The sequence below is a fragment of the Chlorocebus sabaeus genome, chromosome 25, assembly GCF_047675955.1.
Source record: "Chlorocebus sabaeus isolate Y175 chromosome 25, mChlSab1.0.hap1, whole genome shotgun sequence".
Taxonomy (NCBI): domain Eukaryota; kingdom Metazoa; phylum Chordata; class Mammalia; order Primates; family Cercopithecidae; genus Chlorocebus; species Chlorocebus sabaeus.
Genome location: NC_132928.1, coordinates 68,618,073 through 68,630,617, shown reverse-complemented (window position 1 = coordinate 68,630,617; position 12,545 = coordinate 68,618,073). Strand labels below are relative to the sequence as shown.

The 12,545-nt window shown below is 40.3% G+C and overlaps 1 pseudogene; it reads left to right on the top strand.

The window, feature by feature from the left end:
* Nucleotides 1–2,748: 2,748 nt before the first annotated feature.
* Nucleotides 2,749–4,147, top strand: LOC119619747 (small ribosomal subunit protein eS24-like; annotated as a pseudogene).
* Nucleotides 4,148–12,545: the final 8,398 nt, after the last annotated feature.

Here is a 12,545-nt window from a genome sequence, read left to right as displayed (position 1 = left end):
CTCTACTCAGTGGGTGACTGCATAATTGTTTTAGTTCATTTGTTAAACATAATTGTTTTCCCTTACTTCTATCCTCCTCCTTTGATATATACTCTGCAACTAGATCCCTAATGAATATGGTTAGTGCTTCCCATGGTGTGCAAGGGATAGAGGCTGTGATGTTGTTGAGTTGAAGACATGTCTCCATTTCATGTTTCAGGGACTTAGACACTCAGGGACCAAGTTAAAAGAAGAGTTCTTCAATTGCTTTATTTGAACAAATTTTGCCTGTCATCATACTCAAGGGGAGCTAGACAATAGGGAGGAAGGCAGAGGGCACAGAACAGGCAGGGTATATCGTGTATATTGTGTTAACCTACCAGTTCCCTGAGTCACCCACCAACTCTGAAACTAACTATAAATGTTTAAACACAGATGCTATGGTTTAAATGTGTCCCCCAAAAAGCATATGTTGGAAATGTAATTCCTAGTGCAACAGTGTTGGGGTCTAATGAGAGGTGACTAGGCCATCAGGGCTCTGCCCTTATGGATTAATGTCATTATTATGGGAGTGGGTTCGTTATTACATATTTTTGTTTGTTTTGTGCTGCTATAAAAGTCTACCACAGATGATAATTTATAACGAAATTTATTTCTCACAGTTCTGGAGGCTAGGAAGTCCAACAACAGGGTGCCATTATCTGGTGACGGCCTTCCTGCACATGATGGAAGTCACCACATGGGTGAGAGAAAGGAGAAAGGGGGCCAAACTCAGCCTTTTATCAGGAACCTACTCCCACAATAACTAACCCACTCCTTCAATAATAGCATTAATCCATTCACGAGTGCAGGGCCCTGGTGACCTAAAGACCCCGCCTCTCAACACTGTTGCATTGGAAATTAAGTTTCCCACATGTGAACTTTGGGGGACACATTCAAACCACAGCATTGTGGGAGTGGGTTTATTATAAGAGGATGAATTTGACCCTGGAAAGGATGAGTGTGTGCCTCTTTCTGTCTCTCCCTCTCTTTGCCCTTCTGCCTTGTACCATAATATGATGCAGCAACAAGGACCTCACCAGGTACCAATGCCTCGTTCTTGGACTTCCCAGTTTCCAGGACTGTGAGAAATACATTTCTGTTCATTATAAATTACCCATTCTGTGGCATTCTGTTATAGCAACACAAGATAGAGTAAGACAACAGACATCCCAGTATATATGTGGAAGACAGAGTCTTGGAAACAACAAGTTAGAACATATTCTTGTGAAGAGTAGTTACCTGTAGTGATCCCTTGTGAATTTTAGACATCATACTTCTAGAGATCTCAGAGTGCTTTATAGACACTATCTTATCCACCCTTGTAATATCATCTATAAGATAGTTATTCCCAAGCCTGGAAGAACTAAAGAACATTAGATCCATGCACTCTTAGATATCAGAGGAGGTGCCAGTGAATCATCACCTTTTCTGGGCTCTAACCTCTACTGAGAATAGATACCAACAAAATTCAGTTAAATGTGTCAGGTATTTAGGGCTAGGTAGGTCAGTACAGCTTAGACCCAAGACCGAAAGGGAATGACTCTCCCTCTGAATTGAAAAGTGGTGTCCAGTGAACAGTCTACATGGCCTAACCCACTTTGCCTATCCCAAATATATAAAGATTTTTGCCCTATGCTTTTTAAAGAGCTTTTATAATTTTAGCTTTTGTGTGTAAGGCTATATTCCATTTCTAGATAGTTTTTGGATGTGATATGAGGTAGAAATGATGATTCATTTTTTCTTATATATATCTGGTGATAGAAGTGCTTCTGAGCCAGTGACAGAGTAGAGCTGGGCTGGGCCTTACCAACACATTTCCAGCAACAATCCTGAACTGCTTGTTTTCTGAGGAAGCGGATGGTAAATGATCCAAGGAGCTGAAACAAAATCCCCAAATTTAGCAATACTGTCTGCTGGATTTCTAGTTAGTTTTATTTGAAGTTCATACATTTTACCCTCCCTTAACTTTTTTTCTTATAACATGGATTCTGTTGAACCTCCCTTAACTTAGATAGATAGATAGATAGATAGACAGACATATAGATAGATAAAATCAATTCACTTCTTTAAATGAATCCTGAAAAATATTATAAGACAATAAGTTAAACCACTTACAAGAGTTTTGTTAGGTACTGATCTTTTGTTCCTAACCCTGTTCCCAGAAAAAATTCCTATTTTTGTGGGCAAAAATAGACCAGACACCTTTTCCCCACCCCATAGTGCAATGGAGTGCACAGAAGTCATGTTCAAATAAATCTTATAACTTAGATGTTACAGAGAACAAAATCATCATGAAGTAGATGAATTGTTGGAAACTGAGGTGCTCTGACTTAGCCTTTGCGTCTTTGACTTTATGCATGTTTGTACAGTTGTATATTTCTGATTATTATAATTTTGTCTATCAGATTAGCTACAAAATTTCACACAAGGAGCAGAGGTTTGTTGTTGTTCTTTTATGAAGAGTCTCAAAATTCTGCTTTAAAAAAAACAGGACTCCAAATGCATACAGCAACATTTATTCTTCACATGGGGCATATACACAGCATGTTCATGTGAAGTAGGTACCCATGAAACCTCAACAATTACTATAAAGTACAAAATTAAGCACCAAATGGATAGAATCATTAACAAGTGCTATGGGACTACAGAGGATACTGAGACTATGGTGTTCTAGGGTGGTCAGGGAAAGCTTCTGGAGGATATAGGCCTGATGCAGTCATTTAAGTTATGAAGAAGTCATCTCAGAAGGATCAGTGTGGGCAAGGGCATAGAAAAGGAGCTGAACATCACATGGTGGGACAGCAACTAGGCTTTCGATGGGACCATGAGCAACATGGTCGAGACAGGTAGCCAGGAGTCAGGAAGCCTCCTATCCCTATGGGATAGTTCCCTGAATAAGATATCACAATTATAAGACACGTGATTACTTTATATACCACTAACTAGAGATTTTTGCCAATTAAACTATGACATACCTTTGATTATAAGAAGCACCCCAATTTCAAAGATGTTAGAATGTGTATGGGGAGGCATAAAAACATGGCTGGGTGTGGCAGCAAGCCACCAAAATGACCACAAACATCCCTCTGTCCTTGTGTGAACACGCTCCCATAGTACCCTCCCAGATCTATGTGACCAATAGGATATGGTAGAAATGCGGATGTATGAATTCCAAGATTAAGGTCCAAAGACACTGCAGCTCCTGTTTTGTTCTCTCTCTCTCTCTCTCATCATTGGCTTTTGAGGATACCTAGGCAACCTGTAGAGAGAGGCTCATGTGATGAGGAACTGAGGCCCGGCAAAGAATGGAGACTTGCCAATAATCACACAAATGAACCTGAAAGTGAATTGTCCAGCCTTCAGATGACTTCAGTCCCAGCTGGGAGTTTGATAGCAACCTCATGAGAGACCCTAAGAGGGACCCACTTAACTAAGCTGCCTATAAATCTCTGACCCTCAGAAACTGTGTGTAATAATAATAATTACTGAAATATTTCTTGTTTTGAGCTGCTAGTTTGGGGGTAATTTGTTACATAGCCATAGATAGAATTAATGAATACCACATATAATATGTGTGTGTGTGTGTGTATATATATATATACACACATACATACATACTAGGTAAGTGTCAATCTGGGGCTCAGAAACAGATAGACTCATCTGATTTAAAGCATCCTCCTGATTTTTTCTCCCTGGCTGTCTGCAGATCACCTGCCACCACGAATGACACGGTAACTATCTGGACCAGGAAACTCATGACCAACCAAATACTTCAAAGGAAACAAATGGTCATAGATATCCTTAACACTGGGAAGGCAACAGTACCTAAGACAGAAATTCTGGAAAAATTAGTCAAAATATACAAGACCACACTGGATGTCATCTTTGTATTTGGATTCAGAACTTATTTTGGTGGTGGCAAGATAGCTGACTTTGGTGTGATTTATGATTTTTTTGGATTATGTAAAGAATCATGAACCCAAACATAGACTTGCAAGACATAGCCTGCCTCCATGAGAAGAAAAAGACCTCAAGAAAGCAGTGAGAAGAATGCAAGAATAGAATGAAGAAACTCAGGGGGTTGGCAAAGGCCAATGTTGGTGCTGGCAAAAAGCCAAAGGAGTAAAGATGCTGCCATGATGTTATCTGCAGACACCGTGTGGATTAATAAACTAAAAACTTTCAAGTGAAAGAAAGGCATCCCACTGCTTGCACTTAGACCTTGAAATGCCCCAGAATCAGGTGTAGAGATTAGAAATAGGTAATCACAGTGGGACTCAGGTGGTGGATGACATAATTGCAAATGAGGATGGTTTACGGAAGCAAGACTGGAACGTACTGAGCCAAATCAAAGAGCCTTAATAGCAGAGACAGCTGTCTGCCTTTGTCCTGAAACACTTCCTCTCCTTAAGGAGCCAACTTCAGAACAAAACCCCACTATATTTTACAGAAAGAATTAAGCGGAAATACTTGTACAAAGTGGGAAGCTCAAGGGTAGGTGTGGATTCAGGCATTTATAGAACACCAGGACTTTGGGAAGATATAAATTAGTGCTCACTCCCAGAGGACCCTGCCAGCCAAGCTAAGGTATTTTGACTTTATTATACAAGCAGAAGGCAGCCACAACTGATTTGAGACAGGAGAATTAGGTACTAATAACAACGTTTGGAAGATTAAACTGGCCATGTCATGTAATATGACTTCGAGTGAGAGAAGCTATGAAAGCCATGGCCAGTTTCCAATGTGAGGATATTATTAATAGTTTAGACTTAGAGAATCCAACCTTTCTCATCCCTCTGACCACTTGCCTAGCTCAGGGTCAAAGGTGAGCCTGACATCTCCATTCTCAAACCCCACCACATTTAGAAAACCCTCTTCCCATAGCCACTCACTCTCTCACGAAAGTTCTTCTGTAGAAATATCCTACAGGATAGAGTCTATCTGAGCTAATACTGAGCCGTCATGCTGATGCTGCAGTCTCACCAACGTACCTTAATGTAGCGGTTTCCCTGGGGTTCTTTGTCCTACATCCAAGAAAATTAAGGAATGCAGACGTAAGGGTGGGGTTGGAGTCAAAGTTGAATAAGCGAAAAAAGAAAGCGTTCTGCAGCAGAGAGGGGAGTCCAAGTGGATTGCTGGGTTACAGCTGAATTTAAAAGCCTTTTGTAAGAAACTGCTCTCTTCCCTGTAACTGTTTGAGTAACTTTTCTTACCAGTAAAGCTGTCTGTGCAATTCTTCTCTTATGCAGCTGTGGGTATGTCTCTAGGCAAGCACAAAGCGCTGCTTCTCTTGTTTGTGTAACTATGGGTTTGTTTTAGGTAAGCCCCTTTCCTCCCTGTGCAAGTTCCCACCGTGTATGTGCCTGTAAAGGGGAGGAAAGTTTTTCCTAGGAGCTCACTAATTGTACAAAGAACAGAGAGCCTTTGTGCTGGACCCCGTTTGCTTATCTGTTTGCAGGTGCAGCCTGAGTTTTTTTCCCAGGTTATTTTATTTTTGCCTGTTACTGTGACTTTTCAGGCAGGCCACTTCTGTGGTCTGAATTTTTCCCAAATGATTTTCCTTCCTTTCTCCCTCACTGAGAACAGGGCCAAAGGGGTGCTGGACTGTGGGAGAGGCTAAGGTGTGTGCAGAGACCTTGAAGAGGAAGGACAGACAGGTCTTATTTCCCCAGTGTGTGCAAGGAGGTTCACAACAGCTGATGTTTAGATGGGATCCTCGGACCTGCAAAAACAAAAGAAAGAAAAGCTCCCTATTGTTTATTCATCTAATAAGCTGAGAGAGACCCTAATGGTCCTCAAATTCAATTCATAATTTTGAAAATAAGGCCTTGAGCCCACCTAGTGGTCTCTTGCCTTCCAGGCCAGTCTGGTGGCACTTGCTGTTTACCTCTTGTTCTCCTCGAAGGAAGCTCAGTGTCTACCTGTCTCTGAGGGGAGCCATCCACACACGGGGGAGTGACTTAGCATAGGGTTCTTTGGAAAGGAGATGCTCACTCGGGTGTTTTTGCTTATTTTTTGGTAAGTTAAGAGAACTTCGTTCTGGTACCTACCACTTTCACTAGGCAAAAATCATGTTTACATCTGGGTGAAAGAGAAAAGGATTCCTGCTTAGTTTCCTTTTTGTGTCTGCACTTAGGGAAAAGTTAGCAGATAAACTCTACCTATTTTTTAAAAATAAGGCCAATTTAAGAATGTCAAAGGATTCATGTTATTTATTCAGGATTATTTGTTTTTATTCCTATACTTGTTCGACACTAGTATAGACTTATTCACCTTCACTTGGAAATTTTATAATTCTAACCCAAGGGAAAGAACCCTTCTTTCATTTCTGTAATCCATTTCCTTCTTCACATGTTTTTTTATCTCTTTTTTTCAGAAAGTCACACGCTTGACTTGTAACACTTCATACTACCTGAGAAGAAAGGAAAAGTCACTTTGTGCTTGACTCACGTAAGATGACTGAAATACCTGTTCACAAGATTAATAGCAGAGCATTATTTACCAACCTGTGCCTCTTATTAAACATCATCTTCTTCTCTTTATGTTTCACAAAAACAAGCTCTACAGGGATGTCTTTTGGCAATGTTGCAATCTAGTTAGCCGAATCATCCTTTCTGCTGAAAATAACTAAAAAGTTTGAAAATCAGAGCTTTCTTAAAAGCACTGATGAGCTGGCAAGAAACCAAGAAATACACAGGGCAAAATCTGAGGGGAAGTGGGAACTGAGAGAAGTGAACAGAGTCAGCTTTTAGCCTGGGGACATTTGCCAAGCTTAATTCTGAGCTTCAGTTTTCATTGCCTCTGGGAGCACCAGAGGCAGGAGGCAAAGCATGGGACAGCCAAAGTGGGACATCCTGGGAGACCCTCTGCCCTCAAATATGGTACCCTGAAGAACCCCTTAGTGCAGGCCTGGCGTGGAAACACATTGTAAACCAAAAGAAAATTCTAAGTCCCCCAACTGACTGAATGAACCTTCCACCCTTGGACAAGGGAATCCCAAAGAAACCTGAAAAACTAGTTCAGGCTATGATGGGAAGAGAGGTCAAATGTGTTATACCCTTCCCTTTGGAGTTTAGGCACAACTGACCAGAATTATCATTAAAATAGAGATCATAAGACGGACAAAACAGACTTTTTGTGGCAATAAGATACCGAATTCTGATCTGACTCTGGTATAGCAACACATGACAACAGGCCCTAAAGGAAATGAAAATATTTTTCCCCAAAGTATATTTCTTTGACATATTTTGAAATGGTCCTGCCAGGCCTTCTTTTGTGGGGGAAATCTGCATTTTGTAGAGAAGCTCCTTCCCTTTCTAGGTCTTTTCCTGATCAAAAAGAGATTTAACTGAGAATCTGACACCTTTTAAGATGCAAAAGGAGACATTTACCATCTATTCTTTCTGAAACCTGCCACCTGGAGGCTTTATCTACGTAACAAGAACCTTGGCCTATACCATGCTCCTTATCTTAACTCAAGCATTTCTTTCTGCTGACTTCAACTCTTTAGGCAGAGCTTAGCTCTTTCAACCAATTGCCAATCAGAGAATCTTTGAATCCATCTATGACCTGTGAGTTCCCACTTTGAGATGTCCCACCTTTCTGGGCCAAACCAATGTATACCTTGGATGTATTAATTTTTGTCTTTGTCTATAACTTCTGTCTCCCTAAAATGTATAAAACCAAGCTGTAACCGAACCACCTTGAGCATGTGTTCTCAGAACTTTTGGAGGCTGTGCTGTAGGCCATGGTGACTCATATTTGACTCAGAATAAACCTCTTTAAATATTGTACAGAGTTTGGCTTTCATTCCATCAGCAATGCGCACGTCCCCCATTACCACACTGTGGCGTTGCAAGGAAAATTGCTCAGTTTCCTGGTGCAGAACAGAGCTGGGAAAACCCACCTCTGCCAAGTTGTACCACATACACTTATGGGGCAGGGCAAACCCCAAAAGTGGGGCTCAGCTCAGGAAGCCACATGGGTCCTTGACTCCACGCAGGACGGAATTCAAAAGCAAGCTGACGAAGTGAAAGCAAGTTTATAAAGAAAGCAAAGGAATGAAAGCGTGGCTACATTGTAGGCAGAGCAACCCACATAGGCTGTTGATTGGCTATTTTTTTGGTTATTTCTTGATGATTTAATAAAGCTGCGGTGGATAATTCATGAGTTTTCCAGGGAAAGGGTGAGGATTTCGCAGAACTGAGGGTTCTTTTTCCCTTTTAGAACATATAAGGTAATTTCTTTGCTTTGGTGTTTGTAAACTGTCATGGCATTGGTGGGAGTGTCTTTTAGCATGCTAATATATTACAATTAATGTATCATGAGCAATGAGGTCACATTTGTCACTATCTTGGTTTTGATGGGTTTTGGTTGGCTTCTTTTTTGCACCTTGTCTTATAAGCAGGGTCCTGTAAAACAAGTCCTGCTTAATTCCTGTCTCACTTGCGGCACAGATTCAAACTATCTAGTTAAAACAACAACAATAACAACAACACACTCAGGGTAAAAATTTAGCTTCAAGGGACACTGGACTAGTGGTTTTCCAGGCATCTGACAAAAGTAAGTATAAATCCTTTAGGAAAGAATCTGCCCTGATTTCAGACTCAAATAATTTCCTCAAATAAATTTCCAAGGAAAACAAGTAGCTCACAGAAAAATATAATAAACATTTAAGGAAACAAGGTACTGTGAGGTGAATAAGCATAAACAACAAACAATAGAAACTGACCTGCAAAGACCTTAGATACTGGAATTATCAGACACAGAATTAAAATTCTTTTAATGTTAAAAAAATAGACAAACCTTAATGTCTAAAAAGATTTGAAAGAGAATGAAGTAGAATGTCTGGAAATAAATGTAATAATTGAAATAAAAATCTGCATCAATGAATTCGACACCACCCATGTTAGACATGACTAAAGAGAGAATCGCTGAATAGGAGTATAGCTCTTGATTTACACAAAATACCTCATAGAAAGAGAAAACCGTGGAACATTTGAAAGCAAAGTTATGAAGCAAGAAATATAGAATAATAAAGTTTAATATGGGTGTAATGAATCTTTCAGAAGTGAAGAAAAGAAATAATAAGACAGACATAATATTTGATAAGATAATGGCTGAACATTTTCACAAGCTTTCAAAAGATAGAAATCCATATACAGTAAGTCTGAAAAGTACTTAGCATAGTGGAACTGCAGAATAACAATCACAAAGAGATCTGGAAAGGAATCAGAGAAAAGAGAGAGTGCCTTCAAAGGAGCAGCAATACATTCAATAGGTCTCAACAGCAACAATAGAAGTGGGATGACAGCAAAGTTGTGTTTTCAAGTGTACTAAGAGAAAAGTGCACATACACACACACATACACACACATCCCTCCAGCTAAATTATGTTTTAAGAACATATTGTGATTCATAATAAAAAATGCATATTTTAGTCTTTTTCCCTATTTCCTGGCACAGAGCTCCTAAAGCCCTTGTAATTTCCTCAGCTATTGGGGTGCTAGTAACATCTTTTGTTCTAATACTTGGTCTTTGACCCCAATTTCTGACACAGAACTCCTAATCCCTTGGAATTTCTTGGGAGATAAAAGCATCTTTTGTTCTGGTGAGGTGACTCCCAGTGGGCTCCTGGTTGGGGGCTGGTCACCAGAAGGCCAAGCTGTGATTAGAAGCTTGGAATTGTCAGTCCCGCCCCCACCACCTCATCCTTTGGGATGGGAAGAGGATCTGGAGCTTAAGTTTGTAAGCAATCATTCCTATGTGATGAAGTCTTCATAAAAATCCATGAACTATAGGTAATACAGAGCTTCTGGGTTGATGACTACATGCGTGTGTCAGTGGGGTGGCACACCCCAATTCTTTCAGACCCTGCCATATGTACTCCATCATCTGGCTGTTCATCTGTATCCCTTATAATAAACTGGTAAACACAGGTGTTTCCTAAGTTCTGTGAGCCAATTTAACAAATAATTGACTGCAAGGAGGGGATCATGGGAACCTCCAATTTATAGCCAGTTCGTCAGGAGCATGGATGAATGGATGACAACCACCTGGACTTTTGAGTAGCATCTGAAGTGGGGGTAGTCTTGTAGGACTTTTAACTTGTGGGGTCTGACACTAATTCCAGGTAGATAGTGTCAGAATGCAGTTGAATTTAGGACACTCACTTGGTATCCAGAGAATTGGTTGATGTGGAAAAAACAAAAACAAAAACAAAAACCCACATACCTGGTCACAGAAGTATTGGGTATGAGTTTAGAGGAAAAGAGTTTATTTTTCCTATATTCAAGAGGTGAAGGCTAAATAAAGACATTTTTAGACTACAAAATTTGATGCCACTTTAGAGAATTAAGAGAAATTCTAAAGGATGTTCTTTAAGTAGAAGGAAGATGATATTAGACAGGAATTTAGAGATGCAAGGAATAAAGAAGAAAGAAAGTGAAATTATACAGGTAAATATATATTAATGGCCCCATAAAACTATTGCTTTATAACAGCAATGTTTTTTAGGCTTTATAGAGAATACATAACCCATCCCACAATTGTGCAAGGAGCAATCTATGTAACAAATCCATATTCACACACATAAATGCACACATATGTGTGCACACATATCCTAGTTGTTCTGCCTCCCTCATAGACTCTGACTGGTATAGTGGCTAGGCCAGCCTTTTTATTTCAGCCCCTACATTGGGCTCTAGAATATTGAGGAATACAACTGCGGGTGAATGAGGTTATGTATGGGAGTTTAACATATCGAGGCACGGGCAGCCTGTGTGGGCCTGGGGCATAGTTTCCACCTTGAATATAGCAGATGAAAACCTGTTAGAAAATTGCAAAATGCATAAGAGTCAGTTTGACTTAGATGGGTGTACAGTGAATCAAACTGCTCACAAACAAACCCTCTCTCCCAATCCACTGGAAGCATGGATTGGAAGACTATCTTGTGATCCCCACAACCAATAGTAATAACTAACACTAAGGCAGAGGCAGAGTACTAAGCCCTTTACATCCATTATCATGACCGATCTCCTAAATTACCCTGTGAGAGATTTCCTAATACTATCTCCATTTCACTGATTAGGACACTAAGGTTTGGTTGAGTTAGATCATTATCACACAAAACAGGGGTTAATGCATGCCCAGACTGTCTGATGTCCAGGTCCATACTGCCTGCCCAGAATGTGTGTAAGACAGTCATGGGGCTGAGCAGATCGAGAATGTAGGCAATAGGACTTGACTGACTCCAGTGAGCCTTTTCATAGGAGCAGGAGGTGATAACCGCCCCCACCCCCTGCCTTTTTTTTTTTTTTTTTTTTTGTAAGAGACAGGGATTCATTATGTTGCCCAGGCTGATCTCAAACTCCTGGCCTCAAGCGATCCTCCCATTTCAGCCTCCTAAAGTAGCTAGGATTAGAGGTGTGAGCCACCATACTTGGCCAAGAGGTGATAAACCTTTTTACCTGTTTCTTCATGGCTTTATCTGCTGGTGCAAGTGGGGAAGAATGCCACATACCTAGTCATTGATATCTAATATTGATATAATATAATGCCTACTATTATACCAGCACCATTTCCTCATGCTTTGGTACTCTCTGCCTATTTTGGGACAGGCCTATCCAGAAACAGTTGGTGAAGTTCTTAGGTTCTTTCACTTGAGCAGACCTGTGATAGGCACATCAACACCAAGGCCAGACACAGACCTAACTTGGGTCTAATCTCTTGCCAAGATACTGACCTCATTGGCACTGGATGGTCAGGTGTTGTTCCAAGAATGGCTTTTTAATCACTGTCTTTAGGGGAGGCATGTGAGAACCAGGGAGAGATGTGGGCCTCTTTCTAAGACCTTACAACCAAGATACATATCTGTGTGAAATACAAGTTTGATATGTTCTGACACCTTCGAATACTTATTTTGTTGTTTCTGATGAAATTAGCCCTAAACCATTGATTCCCCGACATTATTGCCTAACAGCCTCTTGCCTGGCACTCAAGGAATCTAGCAGAATTTTTCCTTTACATATTGAGTCACTGGAACCAAAACCTTTGCCTGTCCTACTGTCTAGTAGTCATCAACACAGACTGTCTGTTAAGTGGAGTTGAACTATTTTACTACAAGGTAATGATGCCTTGAGTCATGTACTTTGTACAAGAAAAGAGTCTGAAGGAAAATCTTTTTTTTATTATTGAACTTAGTTCAAAAGGTTTGACCTCATTAATCATTACCCAGACCAATTGCTTTTCTGTATTTTATATTTTAGGTTTATGTTTTTAGACCCAAACTTGGGGTTCTTCAGCCCCCCCTTTTTTTCTGTATTCTCCTTTACTTCCTCTCAATTCAAATTATGGCCATGTCTTTCTTAGCTAGCTGAAGAATTATTATCTTTCGTGCGTCTGTTTTCCAGACTTATGTATGAGCATTCATTTACTAATTCATTCAGTCATTCATTAACTCATTCACTCAATAGCTATTACCGAATACCTTCTATTGGCCGGACACTGGGACAGGATTAACGTAGA